Source organism: Malaclemys terrapin, chromosome 9 (genome assembly GCF_027887155.1).
Source record: "Malaclemys terrapin pileata isolate rMalTer1 chromosome 9, rMalTer1.hap1, whole genome shotgun sequence".
Taxonomy (NCBI): Eukaryota; Metazoa; Chordata; order Testudines; family Emydidae; genus Malaclemys; species Malaclemys terrapin.
Genome location: NC_071513.1, coordinates 65754733 through 65772484, shown reverse-complemented (window position 1 = coordinate 65772484; position 17752 = coordinate 65754733).

Here is a 17752-nt window from a genome sequence, read left to right as displayed (position 1 = left end):
TTAGAAAGCAATCTTAAATAATACCAATCCAAATCTCCCAAACATCTTACAGTAAGATCCATAATCAAGATGTCAGTTAATCATTGTGTTATTGTCCTAGAGATAGGAAAGGTTCTTGGTGGGACAAATGACTTGTAGATTTCAAAAACAGAATATAAAACACTGACAGTTACCAGATCAAAATGTATTCAGCTATAATATCAATCAGCTAAAGAAAGACTTAGAGAAGTGGAGAAATTAACGGATGTTATATTTTGTGAGTTAGTTTGTGGAGAGGAATAGGGAAGTAAGATTCTGGTTTTATTCGTGGCCTTGGGCAAGTCACTTTGTCCTTCTGTGCCTTAGATATAATTCTTACTGTTTTTCTCAGTGATGTTGCTGCTGAGGCTTAATGAATTATTAATAAATGTAAATCACTATTAGATCCACAGATTAAAGAGTCTCTATATGTGCAGTTATACCATGCATAAGTGTAAATTGTATCATGAAAGTTCCTTATGCTGTTGAATCATCCCCCACCCTCCACCTCCCATATTTAATGATGAATCCAGGCATTAAGCAATTCCATGTAATTAAAATGTTGTGCACTAAAATTGTCCCCTGAGTTGCAGCTCTTGTTTTCATGGGGATTCCCATGGAAGGCAATAGTCTTCCAACATTGGCTAAGCACACATGAGAAGAATACAAACAGTGTAATGGAGGACATTGTCTAAAATAGCACCAGGCACTTTAAGCAGCCACAATTTCGATACTCAGGACTAACCTGTCTTTGAGCTGGTGTGAATGCTCTTCTTAGCTAACAACCCAGACACATACAAAGGCTGCATCATATTGTTTTTTAATATTAGTAGATTGAATTCAGAATTTTGCATTGTTGCTCCATTTATATTCTTAGCACGTCACACAAAATTAAGTGGTTTCACATATTCTTAGCCTGTAGCCATTCCATTTTTTGTGACCCCATTAGCACATACAAAAACTGAATAGGTTTGAGCCCAGTGCATAACTAGCTATATATTTGTGGGGGCCGGGAGGAATTCAGTTTAACCATACACATCTAACTAATATACACTCCTCACTGGTCTCCTCACTTCACCACAAGCCACCAGTCCTTTCTAGACTTTCCAGCAACAAAAGAACTAGATTTCTAAAAGATATGCTCTAGGAATTATTTGTTGTTTGTGTTATACAAGAGGTCAGACTAGATGATCACAATGGTCCTTTTCTGGCCTTGGAATCTATGAATTTCCCTTCCCTCCCAAAGCATCAGCCCTTACCTGCCTTTCCTCCTCATCCAATTCTCAGCCTTAGGCCATACAACACTAATGGCTTCAATGCAGGGTCTGGCTGGTTGACCAGGACTTGTAGCAGCATTGACTGGGATCTGTAATTATTTACTCTTTGCGATAGAAGATTGGCTCCTTACTCCCCTCTGCCATATATCTGTCATATGGGAGACCTTTTTCTTCACTATAGGGGGTCAGGGTTGGGGGTAATGATTCCATTAGCAGCAACTCCTCCCTTCCCTGAATACAGCAGTACTAGCAGTGTGGAGATGCTCTTTCCTTTCCTCACCTCAATTCCTGTTCTTGGCTAATTTTCTCTGATGGTGACTTTTCCTGAAGTGAGAGCACTGCAGACCAAGCAAAGGAGGATTCATGGTACTGAGAGTCTCCTCACTAACCCCAAGGCAACAGCCGATCTGTAAAAAGGAGGCCTGTTATACTACATGCCAGTGACTGACATTTGAGAGGTTTATGCTCCCCAAACATTTGATCAGTGCCACCCTCATTGGACTCTGGAGGTCAGCATTTGAATGGGAAGCCTCCAGGGGATGTCTACAATGAGATCTCCCAGAAGCATTATTGGTGATCCAGCAGCTTCAGACTTCCCTGACTATAAGAATGGTATCACTGCTGCAGCACTCAACTCTGCGGATGACTCTGAAATATTTTGGATGAAATGTAAAGACTTTGTATATCCTCCCTTGATTTAGTCATCTACAATTCCATAGTGCTGTTAGTCCTGAAAGCCTGGTCATGATGCCAAGCTGAATAAAATATATTATGCCTATCTAAATTAACCCAGTGTTTTCAGTTGGATTCATCTTCAGTTCATTGTTGTCTAGCATTGATGTATGCCACTGAATAGCTTCATTTTGATGCTGTTGAAGCAATTGCCTTGTATAAGCTGTATTTTAGCATGTAAAGCTCTTTTGGAGCCTATAGGATGAAAGCTGCTGTGAAAATGGAAAAAATAACATGCTTTCATCAATACCCACATTATCATGATTAACTTGCCACAAATCATCAAAGGAAATATGGGACTGTCATGGAAGTTCTAAGTAAGTCATGATTCTTATGTCACATTGAATAAGAAGAGCATGTGAGGAGAGGTCCACTAGCTGTGATAAAATTACAAGAAGAAAAGAATCAATCCTTATGTTTCATGTGGTAAAACTAGTTGTGGTCAGGAAGACATTTCCATCTATTGTATAATAGGGCACAATTAGATACATTACACCTCTGAGGCATTTGATAGTAGCCATTGTGGAAAACAGGATATGGCACCAGTATGGCAATTTCTGTGGTCCTACAGTTACCTATCTGGCCTACGCTAGCTATAAATATAGACCAATATTTTGTCTTATTCCTCTTCTTTCAGTATTTATTTCTTCAACTGCAAACATTTAACACCAACACAGAGGTATCATAAATAACTTATTATTTTAACCAGATATGTTAGTTACAAGCTACCTTGGTTATATCGTGGACACCTGGTGGAACAAAAGAATTTGCCAGCAATCCAAGAATGTAAATTCCTCCTAAATATCATCATTGTATGGTTCTTGAAGATGTATGTTAGGACAGAGTACTCATTCGCTGACATAAATAATAGACCTAAAGACAGGCCAATAGCAGTAACACATGACTGCCAGAGTCCTTCTTTTTTTTAAAAAAATGGGTATTTTCCCTCCTCCTATTACTCTTACTGTAGTTTAGAGGGCCTTTGAAAATGGGTGTGTCTAGTTACCATGTTCCAGTTGGAAAATCAGATAGGTCCAGCTAAAGAAATAGATTGAAATGACTGTTCAGTCACATCTCAGAATTTGATAGGTCTAGTTATCTCCTTTTGAATAACATACCTGAGGACAGAGGCTTGGTCTACACTACCAACTTATGTTGATATAACTAGATCGCTCAGGGATGTGGAAAATCCATACTCTTGAGCACTGTAATTATACCGACCTAATCCCTTGTGTAGACAGCGCTATGTTGACAGAGGGCTTCTTCCTTTGACATAGCTACTGCCTCTTGGGGAAGTGGAGTCTTCACTAACTGCTAGAGCAGGGCAGCTGAACCGGTGCAGCTGTAAGTGTAGACAAACCCTCCCAGCCTGCAACTACTTTATGTCTTATCAAGCAAAACACACAAACAAGGTGTAAACCAAGAGGTCTTTTTTATGCAAAATGAAATGAGAAGTAAACAGCTGCTCTGCTTTTATAACGCACACCGGCTCTTGGAAACAGGAGTGGACCTGTTTGAATAGCATCTGCCCATGGTGGTGCTTAAACTGTGTTTGTTTTCCTTCAAAAATGCTGTTTTACTACAAATGCTCATTGTTTATGGCTAAATGGCCTGCAGGCTGTTTCAGAAAAAAATGTTGTTCTCTATAGAAATATACATAATAGCAGGAGGGAACATAGACTATCATTCTAAATGAATGGCCATATGCCACCCCTCACATGTGGGAAGTAGCTGTCAGTGCAACTGTAGATCTGGTCTCTGGGTTCTTCTCAGAATATGCTGCCAGTGAGTTAAACCAGCCAGTCTAGAAACATGATAGTGCTGTGTCAGAACAGGAAGGATTGTCTTATTAAGGGACTGGCAGGACATTTGAGTTCAGTTCCCAGCTCTGTCCCAAGCTTTCTCTATAACCTTAGGCAAGTCACTTTATCTCTCTGTGCCTTAGTTCCCCAACTGTAAAATTGGGATGATCATACACCCTCCCTTGTCTGACTTGTCTGTTGAAATAGTAAGCTCTTTGACTATCTCCTACTATGGGTTTGTACAGGTCCTAGGACACTAGGGTCTCTATCTTTGGTATTGTAATTCAAACAAGATATAGCTCCATGCAGAGAAGGTAGTGTCCTACCAAATACTATGTTTATCTAAAACTCAAATATATTTATGTTTAGCAGGCTGTACATAAAACCCCATGATGAGCTGAGCTGAGGAGGTCTTACAATGTTTGATTGAACCACAGCTGTTCCTGCATATTGTCCTTTCAGAAATCTAATGATCACTTTAAAAGCAAGATATGAACATGGAAAAATGTAACACCAAGCTGGGTGGCATATGCCTCCTGCAATAGGGTGCACCATACTTCTGCAGCCCTGCCATTTTTGTGGAGAATGAGGACTGAATTGTGCAGCAACTGGAAACTATTTTGCAGTGTGTGTGATACATAGGAAAACAGTCAAAGCCGATCATTTTTAGGATTTAAATATAGATGACAGTATTGATAGCAGAGCTGGGCAAATGTTTTTGACTGGAATTTTTTCCACAGAAGTAATGCAGATTCAGGCCAGCCAAAACAATTCATAGATTCATGTCAGTTTAAAAAAAAATCAAAACTTTTCTTTTTGACATTTTCAAAACTAAATATTTTAATTTTTTATTCAAAATGACTTTTCATTTCAAAATGTGCTTCAAATTTACTAGAAAATAAAAAAAAATAAAAAAGAAGAAATGAAATGTTTTGCTTGACCTAAAGCAAAATTTGTTGCTTTTCAGTTTGCCAAAAAAATTGAAAACTTTTTGTATCAGGTTGACTCAAAATGGGTTTTTTTCTTCTTCTTTTTTTGTTTGTTTGTTTGTTTTTGGAACAGCCACTGAACTGAAAAAAATCAGTTATCCACATAGCTCTGTTTCTGGGGTTAGTGGATACAAGATTGAACAGCCCAGGGTAGAAACATGTAGACAGCTCTTGGCAAGTTCAGGCGCCATCTTCTCAGTGTGTGTTTCACAGTAAGTTTCAGTTTACGGTACATAAAACATAAATGTCACTTGTGATCACCGTAAATCTTTTATACAAATTATTCAGAGGTCAGTCTGGACTTTTTATTTCTCAATATAATATAGACATACTATAGTGGTTTGAAAAGGAAAGAGACTTGAGAGTACATAGGCTAATCTTTGCCAAAAAGAAGTGCAAATTCCAGTGCACTGAGCTATTGCAAATTTGTGATAGATTACAACCCTTATACTTCAGTTTTCTATTATGGAAATCAGAGTAACTAAATTAGGGAATAAGATCACCTGTTGCTTGTGGAAAACCATTTAACTTTTCCATATGCTAGTATTTTAATATGAAAAGACTTTATCTGATCTCCTTAGAAGGTGGGCACCCTTAGGCAATCGTCGGTAAAGCAGTGTTTAAAATCATTGTCTACTTTTGTCATTCTCAGATGAGTATCTTATTTTGATCTGTGGCCCCAGTTAAAGCTTGCATTACAAGAAAGGAGACTGAACCTAAAGAGCCTAAGGTGTCTTTACAAAACACATGCGACAGCTGGCAGACCAGGTGCCATCTCTTGCCAAATGCTTCAGCCGAGCACTGACAAATTCATTGCTGAAAATCAGTCTGTTTCACCTGTCAAGATTTTTGAATTAATATTGAATTTATAACAATGTGTTTAGTTTTTTGTGAAATACTTGTAAATTGCTGCCTACATTAATATCACATTAATATCTTCTCTCAAATCTTTATCTCATGCTATAAGGTAATATTTAAGTTTTTGCTTTATGACTGTAAAAAATGTTTGCTCTGAAACTGTGAACTCAGTCAAGAGGGATCATATCCCAACCACCAAAAAGGCTGGTTTGGGGAGATGAAAACTGTACATGCACCTTTGTCAGGCTGACCCCTGGTGACCTAGTGTGAATTCACCTCAAAGGTGGGCACCTGCCTTTCCTAAGGGGTTCTATAAGGAGGTGGCAACTTCAAAACCTTCCAGCATTTCCATAGCAGCCATTCTGATGGAGGCCTGGTGGGACAATAACAGAGACATTTTTCCCCTGCTTTCTGGTGTGTTTTAAAATTCATTAACAGCCATAAGATAATTCTGAGGAATTGGTCCCACCTTCTGAGTATAGGTCCCTCATTAAAAATAGTATAAAAAAAAAGTATGTTGTGTGTAAAGACAGGAATAATTGGCATGCCTTAATTTACAGTAAAAAATGCTTAGACACAGGGCCGACATCTTCAAGTGTACAGTTTTCACCTCCCAAATTAAAAGGAGGTAGGCACCTGTAACAGGGTGCTGGCTAGAAGAAACAAGCCAAGCTCCTGTTAGCCATGTTCTAGAGGAAAAAGGGTTAGTTGGGCTGGCTGAGGGGCCACGCCCTAATTACCAGAGGGGATCCACCTGCAGGCCTGGATAGCCAGCCTGCCCTATAAAGCTGGCTAAGAGACAGGAAGGGGGGAGAGATAGGAAAGGGAGGAGCATAGGCTCTAGATCCCTGCTGGCTGGGAAGCTAGTAGTCTCCAGGAGTGTTGGTCTCTGTAAATACTTGTAAATAGTAGGTGGTGGGAAGCGACACAAACAATAAAAGGACACGGGTGTTGCACCTCCATTGGTCTCTGGGTGTTTTTGGGGCCTAGGCCACTGAGGGCCAGGTTACAGCCCCTAATACCTTTTGAGGATCTGGCAAGAGCCAAATTCTACACTCAGCTATACCGCTGTAACCCATTGATATCAAGGGTGCTGGCTAAGAGTAATACATAGCAAATAATCAGCTATATTCATGATCAGAGTTTAGCTTGTACAATTTATCCCCAAATTGGAGTTATGGTGAATTGCCATTTCCCTTATGCAATCAATTGCTAAGAAAGCTAATAATAATCTTAGAATAACAAATACAAATAATTTTAAAAGACTATTGCAGTGTGCAAAATCATATCTCATTTATTTTACCTTAAAATGAAATAAATTTTGTGCTTTAAAATCAATTTCATGTTAAAATGGTCATTCATTGCATATTAGTAATTAGGCCTCAGACCAAAATTTTCATATGTGGGTGCCTAAACTTAGCCATCTAAGTCCATATTTATGCACCTAAATGCCTTAGGCTTTGGTTCAGCTAAGCATTTTAAAATATGTTTAATTCCTGTTGATTTCAGTGGGAATAGACTACTTACATTAAGTATATGTCTAGGAGCTTTTCTGAATCAGGGCCACCTTCCTGATTATGAGAAGTACTGAGCATGCATTGCTTCCATTAATTTAGGTGCTTAAAAGACATCTAATCCTTTATGACAGTCCAACCCCATTTGTGAGCAATAAACTTTTATTGAAAATGTAACCCTTTGACTACAGTTGGATGTGAGTGTTCAGCATCTGTGAAAATCATTTCACTTACTGAGATACCTCGATGTGGGTTTTGCTGCTCAAATTTAAAATATATTTACCAATAGGTTTAGTTAAACAAAGTATCACTACAGCCTACTGAAAATGGCTGCCATTCAGACCAGTGTTCAGTTCAATTTTCTGAAATATTTGTACAAATACAAATGGTTAGAAAATAGCACAAATTGAATACAGTAGCACAAATCAAATACTAATTGAATTTTCTTCCCATCCTTACCAAGAAACCAACCATTTTTCTTTCCTAAACTGCTGTCAACAATATGGCAAGGAGACTATAGACTGCACACCAAACAATGGGAAAAGAGCCAGTTCTGATTTTCCTAGGTCAGCGGTTCTCAGACTGTGGGTTGGGACCCCAAAGTGGATCATGACCCCTTTTGAATCGGGTTGCTAAGGCTGGTTTAGACTGGCTGGAGCCTGGAGCTGAAGGCCGAGCCCCACTACCCAGGGCTGAAGCCAAAGCCTGAGGGCTTCAGCCCTGGGCAGCGGGACTCAGACTGCAGGCCCCCTTCCTGGGGCTGAAGCCCTTGAGCTTCAGTCCCCCCACCCCTCCAAGGCAGTGGGGTTTGGGTGAGCCCAGGCTTCAGTCCCCCCTCCTGCGATTGTGAAGTAATTTCTGTTGTCAGAACGGGGTTGGGGTGCAATGAAGTTTGAGAACCCCTGTCCTAGGTATTATTATTCAGCCAGTGGAAATATCTCTGAATGCCAGCGGGGATAGTATGGGGACAATGCCCACCAATCATTATTGGCTAGAGAAGGCAGGAAAGATCATATATTCTGTTTATTTTTACCTATCAAATGTCTTTGTTTTGCACTGAAATGTGTAGATTCCATTCCTTTTGGATTCCATCCTGTGCCTTCTATGATAATGAGTTAACCTGTCTTGGATATTGATGACAGTTTACTTTCCACCAGACTTGATTTTAAATATTTGCCATGGAAAAGGGCAAGACCTGGACCACGCCTCACAACAAAACAACATTTTAGCTTCTAGCTGAGGAAGTTCCAATGCCCATTTGTGATGGACATGCTTGTCTGAAATATGTATTGGCTACTTCATCCAAGCCCAGTAATTCACAACTATAGCAGGACTCTCTCAGCATTGGTAGAGAGTTGTAAAATTCAAACAATCTCAAACTGGAATAAATCAGCTGAAATATTAAAGATACCCTTTGGCTTTTTAAGCAGGGTCCAAAATTTAAATTAAACTTGCATCTGACTGAACAGGAGTGAGATCCTGCTTCATTTGCAGATTCAATCCTACTAATTCCTTGTGCCCCGAATGGAACAATATAAGACATAAACTCTCTTCCCCCCCTGAAACTGCAGGAGATTCCTTCATAACAACCTGCATTATGTTTTTAACATTTGAAAAGTCTTTCCATGTGGCACCACTGAGTATCATAGGGCAGCTAAGGCCTAGATCAGTGGTTCCCAAACTTTAACAACCTGTGAACCCCTTGTCAAGTCTCGCGAGCCCCCTTCTAAAAATGAATATTTCCAGGGATTTTCTCCTTTACCTGAGTATAAATGATAAAAGCAGTGAACTTGGAAATATAAAATTTGTTTTTATGACATGCTTATTACGCACTATTTATTATTAATTACACTGCTCTACAGCCAAAATGCTTCTGAAATAAATGTAGTCAAACTTTACTAATTCTGGGTCACCGAGAATGAACATGATGCTTAAAATTGTTGATTGGCTCTAGTTTTCAAGATATGCTATTGGGTCAGTATATACGACCCTTGACTTGGGAATGGCGGAGGATAAGTGAGTTATAAAGGGAAGGGATCTCAATTTAAACCAGAAATGACTAAAATACATCTTTGACTGGATCTATGAATAAATCTATGACTGGGTTTGGACAGTACTTGCTTTTTAGGCAAAACAATGAATGATGCAATCTGAAGCTGGTATTGCGTCATACATGATATGAATTGCATCATGTTATTCCTAGAAGTCACGGATGATGCAATCATAACGAAGCTTACATAACTCTGCTGAACAAATTGCCCTATATCAGCTCTAGAAATCATACAGTGTCGTGCTCTCTTATTTGTCAGTGTTTGATTTTGCAAAGGGACACATTTCTGTTTAGCCAAAGTGAGCAGAGATGCCTCGTACTTGTGTGAACAGTGCAGATAACTTCTGCTATGTTTGTGGTGAAGTGACTTTTGCATCACAAAAGCGCAGTATAACCACCATGGTTAAGAAAGCCTATCACCTTTATTTTGGCTGCCAAATTGGAGATCAGGACAAGAGGTGGGCCCCACACATATGCTGCAACACTTGTGCAACAAATCTTCGCCAGTGGTTGAACAGGAAATCTATGCCTTTTGCAGTGCCAATGATTTGGAGAGAGCCAACAGATCATACCAGCAATTGTTATCTCTGCATGGTGCCTCCAGTTGGGAAAGGTGTGTCAAAGAAGAAAAAGTGGACTGTGCATTATCCAAACATTCCATCAGCTATACGCCCAGTACCCCACGAAGAAGGACTGCCGGTTCCTGATGCACCAGAATCATTCTCACTTCAATCAGACGAGGAAGAGGAAGAGGATGAAACTTCTGGTCCTGAACCATCAATGTCACAGGACCCACATTTTTTCCCATCCTCCTCCTCTGAACCACACCTCATAACACAAGGTGAACTTAATGACCTTGTCAGGGATTTGGAACTACCCAAGAGTAAGGCAGAGCTGTTGGACTCCAGACTACAGCAGTGGAATCTCCTGGCAGGTGATGTTAGGGTTTCCATGTTCCGTGACTGTCAAAAGGATCTTGTCCCATTCTTCTTCATGGAAGGTGATCTTGTAGTCCGCAACAACATCGATGGTGTGATGGCAGCCCTCAACATCATTCACAATCCAGATGAGTGGAGACTGTTCATTGATTCATCGAAGACGAGTCTTAAAGCTGTTTTACTGCGTAATGGCAATGTTTTGCCATCAATTCCAGTTGGTCATGCAGTCCATATGAAGGAAACCTATGACAACATGAAACAACTTTTGAGGTGCATAAACTATGACCAACATCACTGGCAGCTTTGTGGCGATTTGAAGGTTGTTGCTCTCTTGCTTGGTCTGCAGACTGAATAAACAAAGTACTGCTGTTTTCTCTGCGAATGGGATAGTCGTGCAAGAGATTCCCACTACATCCAGAAAGATTGGCCACTCCGACAGTCACTGGAGCCTGGGAGGAAAAGTGTTCAGCATCCACCACTTGTTGAATCAAGGAAGATTTTGTTACCACCCTTACACATCAAGCTGGGTCTGATGAAGAACTTTGTCAAGGCCATTGACAAAACACAAGCAGCTTTCAAGTACCTCCGTGGAAAATTTCCAAGGTTAAGTGCAGCTAAGATAAAGGAAGGTGCCTTTGTTGGTCCTCAGATTCGTGAACTTCTTCGAGATGATGCATTTGACCATGCACTGCGTGGCAAGGAAAAGACGGCATGGAAAGCCTTCCAGTTAGTGGCAATAAATTTTCTCGGAAACAACAAGGCAAACAACTACAGGTTGTTGGTGGAAAACCTCCTCAAGGCATACAAAAGCCTTGGTTGCAAAATGTCACTAAAGATACATTTTTTGCACTCTCATCTAGATTTTTTCCCCTCGAACTGCGGAGCAGTGAGCGACGAGCACGGCGAGCAATTTCACCAGGACATTGCAACAATGGAGAAACGCTATCAGGGCAAATGGAGCCCATCAGTGCTTGCAGACTATTGCTGGACAGTGACAAGAGATGCTCCATTTAATGAATACAAGAGAGAAGCCAAGAAGTGCCGAGTAGACACTGAATAGGACTAAACTATGTCCATAATAGTTTTTTGCCTTTTGTTTCATAATAAATTTTATTTAGATAACCCTTTTGCTGCTTTTTAAAGTGTTACATAAACAGGACAGGTGAAATATTATCATGTAAAGCAACCATAAACACATGAAAAGACCTAGGTTTACAATTTATGAGTAAAACTCTACTATCTACACAATATACATAGACATAAAATGTAAAAACTTAAATATCTTAGAAACAGTAGCCAATCAGTTGTTTTAATTGTCATATTTGAATTCAGCACATCAAAATACATAATAAATAGCACATTTTATCTCTGAAGCAGACGACTTCTCAAAAATTGTAGACCAGTGTTATTATTTATCATTACATTATTTTTATTACATTATGAAAATGGCAAAACTCTTCCAAGATCTCATTTTTGTAGCTTGTATCACTTTGAATAAGCCTGTTATAAGACAAGGCTCCTATGTTTCATCAAGGAGTATCAGATGTGAAACAGCATGAAGGTATTTAAGAAGCCAACTCAAAGAGTTCCTTCTACACAAGCATTCAGGTCTTGAACAGTCCAGGCAAATAATGCACGTTACAACAAAGTTTAAATTTGTTCTTCATAATAATTTTAAAAACAATACTAGCTGCCTATTTAACTTGAAAAACAGCAAAAGATATCCACCTCCCTTTCCATTTCTTATAAGGCGTTTTGAAGTTTAAATCTCCTCAGTGTGATAGAGATGCTGGCTTTGATCTGCTGAACTCTTGGAAGTCCAAGGGCTCCAGGCTGCTGGCCCTGTGCTGCCCGGGATCCCTAGGGACAGCTCTGTCGCCATTAGGGAATTTTTTTCTGGGAACCCCCTGTAACCTTTCGCGAACCCCCAGGGGTTCACGAACCCCAGTTTGGGAACGACTGGCCTAGATGAATCTTTGTTATTATTGGTACTGCAGTACTGCCAGAAGGCAACAATTGTATGGCTCTACCGTGCTAGGTGCTGTACAACCCCTTAAGAAAAAGTTCCTACGCCAAAGATCTTACAACTTTAATAGACAAGACAGACAAAGGGAAGTAGTATTATCCCCACTATATAGTTGGGAAACAGAGAGACCAGGAGATTAAGTGACTCACACAAGGTCACATAGGAAGCCTGTGGCAGAGTCCAAAATTGAACCCAGATCTTCTAAGCTTTAGCCCAGTGCCTTAACCACAAGATCATCCTTCCTTTTAAACTTTTTACTCTGTTCTACAGCTACCAGTCTGATGAGCAAACAAGGTATTGTAATATGAGTTTGTTATATTTTTGTTCTAATGTAGGTGAGTGTGTTCTCATGTAGCTGAGAAAATTAAGGACTGGTTTAAAAATAAAATGCCATTGTTTTCACTTGGATCAATACCATTCCCTGAAACTAAAAGAACCGCTGAAAGGGTTTCTCACAATAGAAGGCACAAATTATTGTTTTGTACTAAGCCCTCTAATGTTTCACTTTCTGTATATAAAAGACCGTACAACGTAAGCCACCCCTCGACACACTCGCACAATGCAGTGGTAAAGAAAACGAGTGGGGAGAGAGTAGAAAATGCATATGGAATATAGCTAGCATTCACAATATTAAATACTACATGTAGTTTGGTTAATTATATATACATGTTGCCTGAATATTTTATTTCCGTGCATTATAAAAGTAGGAAGATGTGTACAGTACCTGTACAACCAAGCAATCCAATGCTAGTTCGCATGAATTTAGCCAGGCTATAATTTAGATAACACACATAATCTGTGTTTTGTCACCATTGCACTGCTTCCATTTCCTTTCTGGACTCATGCAGCTCAGACATTCGACTTATAGCCACATAGTCACCAGAAAAATAAACTACTAGGCATTCAAATCCCCATTCAAATCAAATGCTTCAAAGCTCACTCTAATAAATAATATCAACCAATTTTCAGTTTGATTCCTCATGTTCCTCACACAAGAAAAAGGAAGGAAAGAAAGGCAGAGAAGGAAGCAGTTTAACAATATATAGATTCACTAACAGTCAGTGAATAAAACAATGAAGGCCAAATTCTGTTCTCAAGTTTGCATGTGTAAGGAAGACAGACTGACAGTCTCTGGGTTTTTACCTGATGATAATATGAATTTATAACTTTAAGACTATTTGTATATAAAGTCGTTTTAGATTGAAAATTTTCTAGTTACTGTAAAACCAAATTAACTAGCTTTTAAACACTTTGTTACTCCTACAAATCATGGTAAGCAAAACTTAAAAGATCTAGAGATTTGGCTTAAACCCCTAAGAATCATATTGTATCCAGCTCCTTGATTGTGATTTCCTATTCTATAGTCAAATAAAAGTGCTACTTTCTCTGGATCATTTACTCTCCCTTCCAGCTTCCCCATGCATAGTTTTGATCTGTTTACCCGAAAGAACTGTTTCAGCTGGAATTCTTTTTTACCTACCCACCTGACTATCCTGTGCCCTGACTATGTCTTTCAGCCTCAACATAATTGTCCACAATCTGATCCATCTTGTTTTCTCTACTATCTACTCTACCTGTCCAGATTTTTCCATGCTTTTAATGAACCCTTCTAAAAATGTATATATTTCTAGTAAAAACAGAACACTGAGTATGCTTCCCCCTTTTATTTTATTGTAGGCAAAGCCAGTTGTTCCTGGATTCATCTGCTGCTCAGGTCACGCATCTTTGCATTTAGCACTAACTGACAACACAATGTACCCTCTAAGGCTGTGTATGCAACAGTGAAGCACACACTGTTTGCCTAAGTATTTGTTGTTATAATTATTATTATTATTTATATATATTGCAGTACAGCCTAGGAATCCCAATCCCATTTTTCAAAGTGGGGTACAAACGTGTAATAAAATTATAGTTCCTGGCTTGAGGAGCTTCAGTCTAAGTAGTAATTCATAACTAAACCTGGGCCAAGACACCACAATTCTCCTCTGCTATTTTCTGAAACTGCCATGAGCTTTTTAATCTTCTTGCATTTGGATAGATACCATAGGCTGTACTGACTATGCCTTAGGAAGCCACTTCCCTGCTACCAATGAGTGATCCAGTAATTTTGAGGGGGAACAGGTAATCAAAAGTTCTAAGAGTTATGGGGGAAGTGTTCCTATAATTAGCTGGACATGCTGCTTTGCTAAGACTATTGTGGAGCAAAGTGATTGAAATAAGGAATGGAGCTTTTGCATAAGAACAGAGATTTGTTCTAGGACTGCAGTGTCCATCAAGCTTGCCATACAGAAATGTTCCTTGCTTATCTAGCATGGGTAGATTACCTTTGTTGTGTGAGTAATCTCAGGTGGCAAACTAAAATTTAGCCAATAAGACACTGAGTACTGTTAGACTGGTGTGGGTAGTTGGAATGTTTTCTCTCTCTCAGACAAGTCTATACATCATCAAAAACTTGTTGTTTTGATAAGATGCACTCCTTTTCCTTTCTAGTTTCTTACCAATATGTTCTAACAGAGATGCCGTCATAGAAGTTGATAATAATGGGAACAAATCAGCTACGGATTGTAGAAAATTGATAAGGAAGCAAAGAGACACAAGGAGAAATCTGTGGCCAGCAGAGTTAAGGACAATAAAAAGGCATTTTTAAAGTATATTAGGAACAAAAAAGTATTGGTCCATTAATAGATGGAAATGGTAGAATTATCAGTAATAATCCAGAAAAGGCAGAATGTTAATTAAATATTTCTGTTCTGCATATGGAAAAAACAGATTATGTAGTCATATCATATAGTAACACTCTTTCCATTCCACTATTATGTCAGGAAGATGTTAAACAGCAGCTACTAAAGGTAGACATTGTAAAATTAGCAGGTACAGGTCTTGCATCCAAGCGTTTTAAAAGAGCTGGTTGAGGAGCGCACTGGACCATTAATGTTGATTTTCAATCAGCCTTGGAACACTGGGAAAGTTCCAGAACACTGGAAGAATGTTAATGTTGATCCAATATTGTAAAAGGGTAAACAGGATGATCTGAAATGGATTCCTGGCAAGATAAGAGAGGCTGATATGGGACCTGATTAATAAAGATTTAAAAAGGGTAACATAATTAACATCAGTCAACATAGGTTTATGAAAAAGAGATCCTGTCATACTAACTTGATATTTTTTTGACAAAATTACAAGTTTGGTCAATAGCGATAATAGGGTTGATATAATATTCTTAGACTTCTGTAAGGCATTTGACTTGGTACCACCCAACATTTTGATTAAAAAACTAGAACAATATAAAATTAACGTGGCACAGGTTACATGGATTAAAAGTTGGCTGATAGGTCTCAAAACATAATTATAAATGGGGAATATTCATTGAGCGGGTGTGTTATTAACGGGGACCCATAGGGATCGGTTCTTGGTCCTATGCTATTTAACATTTTTATCAATGACCTGGAAGAAACCATAAAATGATCACTAATAAAGTTTACAGATGACACAAAAATTGGGGAAGTGGTAAATAATTAAGAGAACAGGTCACTGATACAGCACAATGTGGATCGCTTGGTAAGCTGGGCACAAACAAACAATATATGTTTTTTAGTACAGCCAAATATAAGGATATATCTACATTATGATCTAGGATGTGACTCCCCTGCTTTTGTACACATACTTACACTAGCACTCATGCAGCTAGTGCAAGTATAAATAACATAGCTGTAGTAGCACGGATAGTGGCAGTGGACACACAGCTGAGCCATGCTGAATATATACCTACTGGTTTCCAAATTACATTTCAATACTTTGCTAATAAAAATCACAATTGTTATCCCTTAAATAAAGTCTTTTTGATTTATGAAGCGTAAAGAAACTGTAGACTGAATCTCAGCGCCTTGATAGTGTGGAGTTTTTAAGCAGGGAGGAGTTTGGCTGGCTGGCCGGGAGAAGAAGGCAATGCTTTCTGGCTTGGGGGAGAAGGGAAGACCTAAAGCTGCTGGAAGAGCAGTCAGTTGGTGGATGACTCACCACATAGAAATGTGGGGTTTAAAAAGGTCAGCCTTTTTCCCTTACCACCATATTGGCCAGGTGCCGTGTGTGGTGGGGCCGGGTTCGCCTTCCTTGCAGCAGGTTCAGGTAGGCTCAGTTCATGCATAGCATGATGGGTGGTAGGCCATATGTCACTGTTTATTTAAGTGTATAGCGGATGTTCAGTGCAGGTACTCCATAAATTAAGGCACGAAAGAATTAAAAAATGTCTTGGAAAAGGAATTAAGGAGAGGTGCTTAGTAATTGAGCGAGCGGCAGTTGGGGACTCCTATGACTAATACAGCAGGGAGCCAAGCCGCGCATCATTATAGTTCACCTTAACCCCTCCTACAAGGAGGCATGGTCAGTAAGGTCCCAGCAACGGAATTGCTGGAGGGACCTGATCCCGGCAAGAAAATTGCTGGAGGGACCTGGACGAACGGGGTGGGTGGGAGGGAGAACTGGTGAAAGCCCCCTTCCCCCCCCACCCCCCCAGAATTGACTGGAGTTGGTAAGATCCTGGCAAGGGAATTGCTGGAAGGACATAAATTTTGCACCTGCACTGCTCACATTTTATCAGCTGGGTTAGTCCCAGACATCTGTCAATAATAAAGTTGCGGTCTGATTAAACCCATATCTAATGTCTCCTGTCATTCTTTCGGCATAGCCAGATAATGCACATATAAGTGGTTTGGTTTCACCTGTCTGCTCTTTCTTCCCCGCTCTGATTCATTGTAGCTAATTATGTTTTTCTAAGCTAGGATCACTGGATTCTTTGAATGTTTAGTATTGCTTGCCTGATAATTTACATGCAATATGTTTGCTCAAGCTGATAGCCTAAAGCTAGATACAGTAAATTACTAATTGTCTACAAAATAATATTCCAAAGCTGCACAAGATTTTAACTCACAACAGTTAACTGGAAAAAGTACATACATTTCTACTTTATCTTCTGACAGAGCTAGTAAAGCAGAGCTAAAAAGCCTTTCCTAAACTACTTCAAGAGCAGGGCCGGCTCTAACTTTTTTGCTGCCCCAAGCAGCAAAAAAAAGTGCCGCCCCCCTGAGTCTCCGCCGAGCGCCGCGCCACCCTCCCAGCGCCGCCCCCCCGCCGAGCGCCACCGGAACACCCCCCCCCCCCAGCACCACGCCCCGTGCCGCCCCCCCGCCAAGCGCCGCGCCGCGCCGCCGGAGCACCCCCCCCCCGCGGAATGAGGCACCGCGCTCCCCCCCCACTGCCCCTTACCAGGTAACGCCCCAAGCATGTGCTTGGTTGCCTGGTGCCTGGAGCCGGTCCTGTTCAAGAGGAATTTAACTTCCCTGAGGTTTATGTTTACTCAAATAAATTAAAAACAAACTCTCACTCACCTCTTACTTGACACTTCTCTAGACCACATATCATATGCCAGCTACTGCAATGGGAAAAGTGATGTGACTGAGACTGCTTCTGTGACTTCTGCCCCTGCCTCATGCAGTTTTGAAGATGCTGCTGAAATACTTTCCTCTCTCCTTTCCCCATTCCTACCTGAACT